This window comes from Lepidochelys olivacea (genome assembly GCF_965140295.1).
Source record: "Lepidochelys olivacea isolate rLepOli2 genome assembly, chromosome: 13".
Classification (NCBI taxonomy): Eukaryota; Metazoa; Chordata; order Testudines; family Cheloniidae; genus Lepidochelys; species Lepidochelys olivacea.
The window spans coordinates 15,145,773-15,155,008 of NC_140423.1; positions in this window are offsets into that span (position 1 = coordinate 15,145,773).

The following is a 9,236-nucleotide window of genomic DNA, read 5'->3' on the forward strand; positions in this document are numbered from 1 at the left end:
CCCCTTCCCCGTGGCTAACAGCGGGGAACATTTCTGTTCAGCCACAGGCAAACAGCCCAGCAGGAACGGGCACCTCTGAGTGTCCCCTGAAGAAAAGCACCCTATTTCACCCAGGTGACCATGAATGATATCTCACTCTCCTGAGGATAACACAGAGAGATAAAGAACGGATGTTTTTTGAACACCAGCAAACATACACTGCAATGCTTTGTTGTACAATGATTCCCGAATACGTGTTACTGGCCTGGAGTGGTAAAGTGTCCTACCATGGAGGACGCAATAAGGCTGCCCCCCCCAGAAACCTTTTGCAAAGGCTTTGGGAGTACATCCAGGAGAGCCACGAATGCCAGGGCAAAGTAATCCTTTCACATGCTTGCTTTTAAACCATGTATAGTATTTTAAAAGGTACAGTCACCAGAGGTCCCTTCTCCGCCTGCCAGGTCCAAGAGGCAGCCTTGGGTGGGTTCGGGGGGTACTGGCTCCAGGTCCAGGGTGAGAAACAGTTCCTGGCTGTCGGGAAAACCGGTTTCTCCGCTTGCTTGCTGTGAGCTATCTACAACCTCATCATCATCATCATCATCTTCTTCGTCCCCAAAACCTGCTTCCGTGTTGCCTCCATCTCCATTGAAGGAGTCAAACAACACGGCTGGGGTAGGGGTGGCTGAACCCCCTAAAATGGCATGCAGCTCATCATAGAAGCAGCATTTTTGGGGCTCTGACCCGGAGCAGCCATTCGCCTCTCTGGTTTTCTGGTAGGCTTGCCTCAGCTCCTTAAGTTTCACGCAGCACTGCTTCGGGTCCCTGTTATGGCCTCTGTCCTTCATGCCCTGGGAGATTTTGACAAAGGTTTTGGCATTTCAAAAACTGGAACGGAGTTCTGATAGCACGGATTCCTCTCCCCATACAGCGATCAGATCCTGTACCTCCCGCTCAGTCCATGCTGGAGCTCTTTTGCAATTCTGGGATTCCATCATGGTCACCTCTGCTGATGAGCTCTGCGTGGTCACCTGCAGCTTGCCACACTGGCCAAACAGGAAATGAGATTCAAGAGTTCGCGGTTCTTTTCCTGTCTACCTGGCCAGTGCATCTGAGTTGAGAGTGCTGTCCAGAGCGGTCACAATGGAGCACTCTGCGATAGCTCCCGGAGGCCAATACCGTCGAATTGTGTCCACAGTACCCCAAATTCGACCCGGCAAGGCTGATTTAAGCGCTAATCCACTTGTCAGGGGTGGAGTAAGGAAATCAATTTTAAGAGCCCTTTAAGTCGAAATAAAGGGCTTTATTGTGTGGATGGGTGCAGGTTTACATCGATTTAACGCTGCTAAATTCGACCTTAAGTCCTAGTGTAGACCACGGCTCTGTGGAGAATAATGTCTTGAGATAGATAGTTGCAGTGCAGAGCCAACCTTTATATTTATTGGAAGGATGGCTAGAAACCACATCAAATAGAAATGATTCCAGCACTCCATTAGACAATTTTCTTATTACAGATGATTTACAGTGTATTTCCTCTACACGGTCACAAAGTTAGGCAGCATTAGTGGCCTTTTGCTAGATACTAGTGCTGTTTCCAGATATATATATTCTATGTTCCATGTAGTTTGGTTTTGCACTGCGTCAGTGGTGAAAAGAGCATTTAAGTCTAGGCTGGGCTGTTGTCCCTGTGCTATTTTTACAGGCAGTCAGTGAGTAAGGAGGAGTTTCAGATTGCCTAATAGCCTCAAGTGCCTAGGTATGCCAATTCCCAGCAGCCATTTTATGGGCTTGTCCCACTTGTGGGTCTCATTATTTAGAGACTAGTGGTTAGTCTCTAAATAATGCTATATAACACATGTGCCCCCAAGCATCCACCCCTTCAGCTAGTTCTGGTGTGGTTGTATAACAAAATACCTCATCGCTCAATATTTCTAGGGCTACAGACACCTCCAGGACTTGTGATTACAATGTTTTTTGTCAGTTGTAGTCTGTTCTGGGGGAAAGAGTTGCCAAATTGAGGTTAGGCTGATAATGTATGTTATCAGAGGAAAAAGAAGGATTTACCCACAATCTGCTGTTTCTTCCGCCTCTTCATTCTCTCTGTCTCATTCTTTTTCTCTTCCTTCTTTTTCTTTCTCCTTATCTAGCTGAGGAGCCAGAAAGGCAAAGTAACTTTATTATTTTATGGCAAAAGTGTAATTTTAAATAGTAAATATTGTTTTATTTGTACTTGTACCTGAAAGTGGAAACTGGGGTATTGAGGACGGTGCCGTTAAGGTCTAGGGTGACCAGATAGCAAGTGTAAAAAATCGGGAAGGGGGTGGGGGTAACAGGTGCCTATATAAGAAAAAGGCTCCAAAATCAGGATTGTCCCTATAAAATTAGGACATCTGGTCACCCTATTAGAGTCTGAGTTTTTCAGACAGACAGAGTGGGCAGGACACTGTGAATGTCGTCTTGTTATGCACAGCTATTTGGAACCCAGCACCAAATAAAGCAGATCTCTTGCTAGAACCTTAGGCACTGAGGGAACATCACAGAAGTCAGCCCTGGTTAAGCTGTGTCATCTTTGATTAAGGAAGATAGGCAGATCAGACTGTGTATGCTCTTTTCACAACAAGGGACCCTGTTCCTCCCCTTTGCAGGACGTAAGTGACTCCCATTGATTTCAGTGGAAAATACCTGTGTCCTTCAGAGTGAGTGTGTATGCAGGGGTCCATACAGCCCCCATTTGGGTAGACAGAGTCAATGGACTCCTTCCATAAACTATAAAGCTTATGCTAGAAAATCTGGAATCTCTTGTGACCTTTACTTTTCTGGGAAAATACTACCAAGTTATTAGGTCCCAGTTTAGCAGGGTACTTAATCAGAGGCTTAAAATCACCCCTACTCAGTACAGTACGTAAGTAGTCAATGGTTATTGAAGCAGCAAAACACTGAAGTCAGTGAGAATTAAGTATATGCTTTAAACTAAGTATGGGTTTAAGTGTTTTGCAGAATTGGGGCTCTCACCTAGTAAGTTGCAAACCAGGCTGCATGGATATGCTGCACTGTACAGCATCTGGTACTTTGGAAATTAGCTTAGGTGGATGGGTAGAGACCAGAGAAAAAAGCAGCCAGACAAATCCAGTAATCTGGCAGTGAAATGCCTCTTGAAAATCTTTCATTTCTTAACAACTTCTTAAAATTATCATCATGATAAACTTGTGAAAGAAGATGGAGAAACAAAACCACTCACAAAACCTACCCAGAGACATACCCTGGTGTATCTCATGTGCAAAAGTGGCTTCTTTATTGCTGGCGATGGGCTCAATTCTCAAAATTTCCAAACACAGCAAAGGCTGGCAGTGCACGGAGCCAAGGAATAGGAAATCTCTGCTTTCGGTGTGCTCAAGTTCTGTGCTCTATAAATCTTGTGTAAATCAGGATACTCAAAATATACCACTTTTCAGTAAGTACTGATGCAAACAGGGCCAAATCCTGCAGTTTTCAAAGAGAGTTAAGGGCTTCAGGTCAGATTTTAAAGGTTTTTCATAGATTCATAGCTTTCGGAGCCAAAAGGAACAATTGTTATCATCTAGTCTGACCTGCTATATAACACAGGCCATAGAACTTCTCCAGAATAATTCCTAGAGCATATTTTTAGAAAATATCCAATCTTGGTTTAAAAATTTTCAGTGATTGACAATCCACTATGACTTGGTAAATTAAGAATCTAAGACCAGATGTACTGGGTCAAACAAATGGTCCATCTAGCCCCGTACCCTATCTTTTGACAGAGACCAGTGCCAGAAGGAATGAACAGAACAGAACAGTGTAATTATCTAGTGATCCATTTCCTACCATGCAGACCCAGCTTCCAGTTGTCAGAAATTTAGGGACACCCAGAGCATGGGATTGCATCCCTGGTGATTTTGGCTAATAATCATTCATGGACCTATCTTCCATGAACTTACCTAATTCTTTTTTTAACCCAGTTATGCTTTTGCCCTTCACAACATCCCCTGGGAATGAGTTCCAGAGGTTGTGCATTCTGTGAAGAAGTTATTTTAAACTTGCTGCCTATTAATTTCGTTGGGTCACCCCTGGTTCTTGTGTTACATGAAGGCATGAATAACACTTTTCCTATTCACTTTCTCCATACCATTTATGATTTTATAGACCTCTAGCATATCCCCTCTCTTTTCTAAGACAAGCAGTTCCAGTCTTTTTAATCTCTCCCCATATGGAAGCTGTTATATACCCCTAATGATTTTTGTTGCCTTTCTCTGTACCTTTTTGCAATTCGAATATCTTTTTTGAGATGGGGTAATCAGAACTGCACTCAGTATTCAAGGTGTGGGCATACCATGGATTTATATAGTGGCATTATTGTATTTTTGGTCTTACTAGCTATTTCTTTCCTAATGGTTCCTAACATTGTCAGCTTTTTTGACTGACGCTGCACACTGAGCAATTGTTTTCAGAGAACTATCCATGATGACTCCAAAATCTTTCTTGAGTGGTAACAGCTAATTTAGAACCCATCATTTTGTAGGTATAGTTGGGATTATGTTTTCCAATGTGTATTACTTCGTGCTTATTAACATTGAATTTCATCTGCCATTTTATTATCCAGTCACCCAGTTTTAAGAAGTCCCTTTGTAACTCTTCACAGTCAGCTCTGGACTTCACTAACTTGAGTAATTTTGTCTCAGCTGCATATTTTTCCATCTCACTGTTCACCCCTATTTCCAGATCATTTATGAATATGTTGAACAGCACAGGTCCCACTACAGATCCTTGTGGGAACTCCGCTGTTTACCTTTCTCCATTGTAAAAACTGACCATTTATTCCTACCCTTTGATTCCTATCTTTTTACCAGTTAATGATCCATGAGAGGACCTTACCTCTTGTCCCATGACTGCCTACTTTGCTTGAGAGCCTTTGGTGAGAGACCTTGTCAAAAGCTTTTCTGAAAGTCCAAGTACACTATATCAACTGGATCACCCTTGCCCACATGCTTGTTCACATCCTCAAAGAATATTGGTGAGACATGATTTCCTTTTATAAAAGCTGTGTTGACTCTTCCCAAATGTGTTTACGTGTCTGACAGTTCTGTTCTTTACCACAGTTTCAACCAATTTGCCTGGTACTGAAGTTAGACTTACTGGCCTGTAATTGCTAGGATTGCCTCTGAAGTCTTTTTTAAAAATTGGAATTACATTAGCTGTCTTACAGTTATCTGGTACAGAGGCTGATTTATGTGACAGGTAACATACCATAGTTAGTAGGTCTGAAATTTCATATTTGAGTTCCTTCAGAACTCTTGGATGAATACCATCTGGTGCTGGTGACCTATTACTGTTTATCAGTTTGTTCCAAAACCACCTCTACTGACACCTCAATTTGGGATAGTTCCTCAGATTTGTCACCTGAAAAGAATGGCATAGGTATGGGAATCTCCCTCATATTCTCTGCAATGAAGACTAATGCAAAGAATTCATTTAGCTTTCCTCAATGGCCTTATCTTCCTTGAGTGCTCCATTAGCACCTTGGTCATCCAGTGGCCCCCTGACTGGCTGACAGGCTTCCTAGTTCTGAGGTATTTTTAAAAATTGATGTTAGTTTTTTGTATCTTTTGCTAGTTGGTCTTCAAATTCTTTTTTGGCCTGCCTAGTTATATTTTTACACTTGACTTGTCAGAGTTTATGCTCCTTTCTGTTTTCCTCAGCAGGATCTGACTTCCAATTTTTAAAAGATGCCTTTTTTTGCCTCTAACTCTTTTATTCTGCTGTTTAGCCATGGTGGCAGTTTTTTGGTCATCTTTCTGTTTTTTGTTGTTGTTTTGATTTGGGGTATACATTTAGTTTGAATCCCTATAATGGTGTTTTTAAATAGTTTCCATGCAGCTTGCAGGCATTTTATTCTTGTGACCTTTCCTTTTAATTTCCATTTAACTGGCTTACTCATTTTTATGTAGTTCCCCTTTTTGAAATTAAAAGCTACTCTGGTGGGTAATATATTCTCCTCTTTGTTCCACTTATGACGAAATCAGGAATTGCCTTTCCCCTTGTGAGTTCTAGGACTAGTTGGTCCAAGAAGCAGACATTAATGGTGTCTAGAAATTTTTTCTCTGAATCCTGTCCTGAGATGTCATATACCCAGTCAATATGGGGATAGTTGAAATCCCACATTATTAGTGGGTTTTCTGTTTTTGTAGTCTCTCTAATCTCCCTGAGTAATTCACAGTCACCATCGTGGTCAGGTGGTCTGCAGTATACTCCCACTACTATATTCCTGTTATTCAAGGTGAGAATTTCTATCCATAGAGATTCTTTGGTACAGTTTGATTCATTTAAGATTTTTACTATATTTGACTATATACTTAAATAACAATTCAATGGTTAATTACTCTCCCTGTTAAAAATGTACGGCCTGCATCTGTAGGTACCTAAATACCTTTAAAAGCTTGACCCCAGAAGATTTGGCCCCAAAATAATACTTCAGTATTGTGCCTAAGGAATAACACTGGTATCAGACCTATCACCCAAGCACAAGATATAGCTCTGTACAGCATTTACATCAGTAAAACAAATCCTACTATGCCACAAGATTTCCCCATTAGTAACTGAATGGATATCTTATCTCACTCAGCCATTAGGTCCGGGTTTGTTAAAAGTTTATTGGCTTTATGGATGAGAAATCACCAACTATCTGTATAAAATTATCAAGCATGATCTAATGTCTCGGAACAACTGATTCAGTGGGGTATTTAAGTATGTGCCTAGTTTAAGCACATGAGTAGTCTCATTGAATTAAAAAATATAAACAAATAATATGAATAGCTAGAGTGAGAAATGAAATTGGCAAAAAAAAAAAATTCCATTCTCTCCTAGGCCAGATTTTCAAGAGCTCAGTTCCCGGTTAGGCACCTAGCTCCGTGCCAGACTTTCAAAAAAGCTCAGCAACTACCCCACTGATTTTCTTTTGAAAATCTGGCATAATGTGTTTTTATTTTGCTGTTAAAAAATCTGTTAAAAATGTATAATTTCAATAGAGCTGATACTGCAAAAAAAACCCACAGAAATTGGATAAATCCAATTACATTAAACTGAAAACATTTTTAAGATGGATCATTAATGTTACAAACTTTCTAACGGTGCCCCGGTAAATTAGACAGAATGAAAAGGTCTGTGATGAAGGCAAAGCATAAAGACATTTTATCTGAAAGCCCCTTTGGAGCTCCTTAGAATTTGTCTTGGAATGTACAGTAGATTTGAGAAAATTGGCTCATGTATGCCATCAATTACAAGGTGCAAGCCACTTAGAACTGCACCCTACAGTATATGGCAGAATTGGGCCCAATCAGTCTATACTAAAGAACATATAGCAGCTTTTATGTTGATAGCAAAATTCATATTCAAGCCGTACAGGGTGTAAGATCATGTTCCGTGCTGCTGACTGTTAGTTATTTAAGACAGTTGTAATTCCACTTGAAACAATAGCAGAGCTGGAGCCTGGAGGGCACATTCTCACAAACACAAGCACTACAATATTTTACTAATTCCTAAAGGTCTGTTTCTTTCTTTGTCCGTGGGACTGCAAGAAGGAACTGCGGGAGAAAGAGAGGGAGGGAGGCTCCATGCTAACTCCAGATGTTCAAAATATGTTAGTACCCAATTACTGCTACTGCACACACACACATTGCGAAATTGTTCAGGCAAATGCATATCCACTTCTGCTTATTCACAAAACAGTTAGAGTATGTACAGTGATCGTGAAACCTCGTCCACACTACCCTATTCCACTTCATGAGTCTCCCCCAACTGCTTGCTGGAGTGATCACACCTAAAAGTCAAAGGGTATTTCCATCACTGGACACCTCTCAAACCTTAGCCTCTTTGCCAGTAAGGGTGCCAGTTGTGATTGTGCTGTTTTTGGAGGACAGATATCTGTCTACTGAAAAATGGACTTAGACCAACAACTCACTTCACAATCAGCATGTCTTCAAAAAAGACCCCAAAAATGCAGTTCTGATTTGTAAATGTACTGTGAATGCAACAGGAGCAGTTATAACTCAAGACTTACTTATGCAACGCTGCTGTTGAAGCCAATGAGAGATGTCAAAGAAGTAAATATATGTTGCCTGGCATCTAGAAACTATGCTGATTTGCACTAAGGATACATGGACCGACAGTCTTGAGTTAGGACTGAAAGCTTTTGCTGATCATGTTTAACAAAATCTGCCATGGTTCCCCCCTCCACCGCATAAATGAGTTTCCAAATTGTGTGGGATATAATTGCCTCCTGCTTTTTTTAAATGAAAGCCGGTAGCAGCAGGGAGCTTCTACAACTCTGTGAGTATTCAGACAATTTGAAATGCAATAAAGAAAATATTTTTTGGTGGCATCAGTTTTGAAGCTGCGGATAGTAGGACATAGAGGTGTGATACTTGTGTGATCAGCAATAAAATTCTATATTGATGAGAAAGTTAAATATGAAGTAGTTTAAGTAGCTATTTCTTTAGTACTTTATCTTTTGCCAGTGACTGAACAGCTGCTAAGCACTGAATGCTGCAGAAAAAAGTATACACTTCTCTGGTACCCTGCTATTCTGCATCTATCCATCCTAGTTTTTGAGATCCCTTTGTAATTAATCTTGAAAGATTTGATTGAACTTTTTCTGGGCAAATAAGGTTCTGTTATATTATCAATTATTATTATTATTATTACTCGTTTTATTATTAAAATAATCATATCCTATTTTAACAAATTAAATGTTAATTATTATTTTTCCCATTTTCATGCACTGCTGCACTTCCTGCTTCAAATACACCAGAAGTACTAAAAGTTCCTTGTTTTCTCCTCAACTGCAGGACCCATTCTATAAGTTGGTGAGAGTTTGTGTGAGCCTCTGAGCTTCTTCAACTCCAATTAATATGGAGTCTGAGTCTGAGATGGCCTTGCAGATCACTGGCACCTCACAAGATCAGGCCTACTAACAAGACATACCACAAGCGTAAGACAAGTAAGTGATTTTCACCCTATTTCTTCAGACCAAATAGTTTGACATAAGCTAGATGAGGTGTGTATAGGAATCTAAAATGTGATGCTTGTTCCAGTTGGACTTCTAAAACTATCACAAGTTGGCTTTGTTATCTGCAACATTTCCAGGAGATGTGAGTAGTCTACATTTAGCTATATGTTGTAAAGTATATGAATTTCTAGCAAAAATTATAAAAAGTCCTGTAATTAAATGGTTAGAGCTGCAGTTTTCC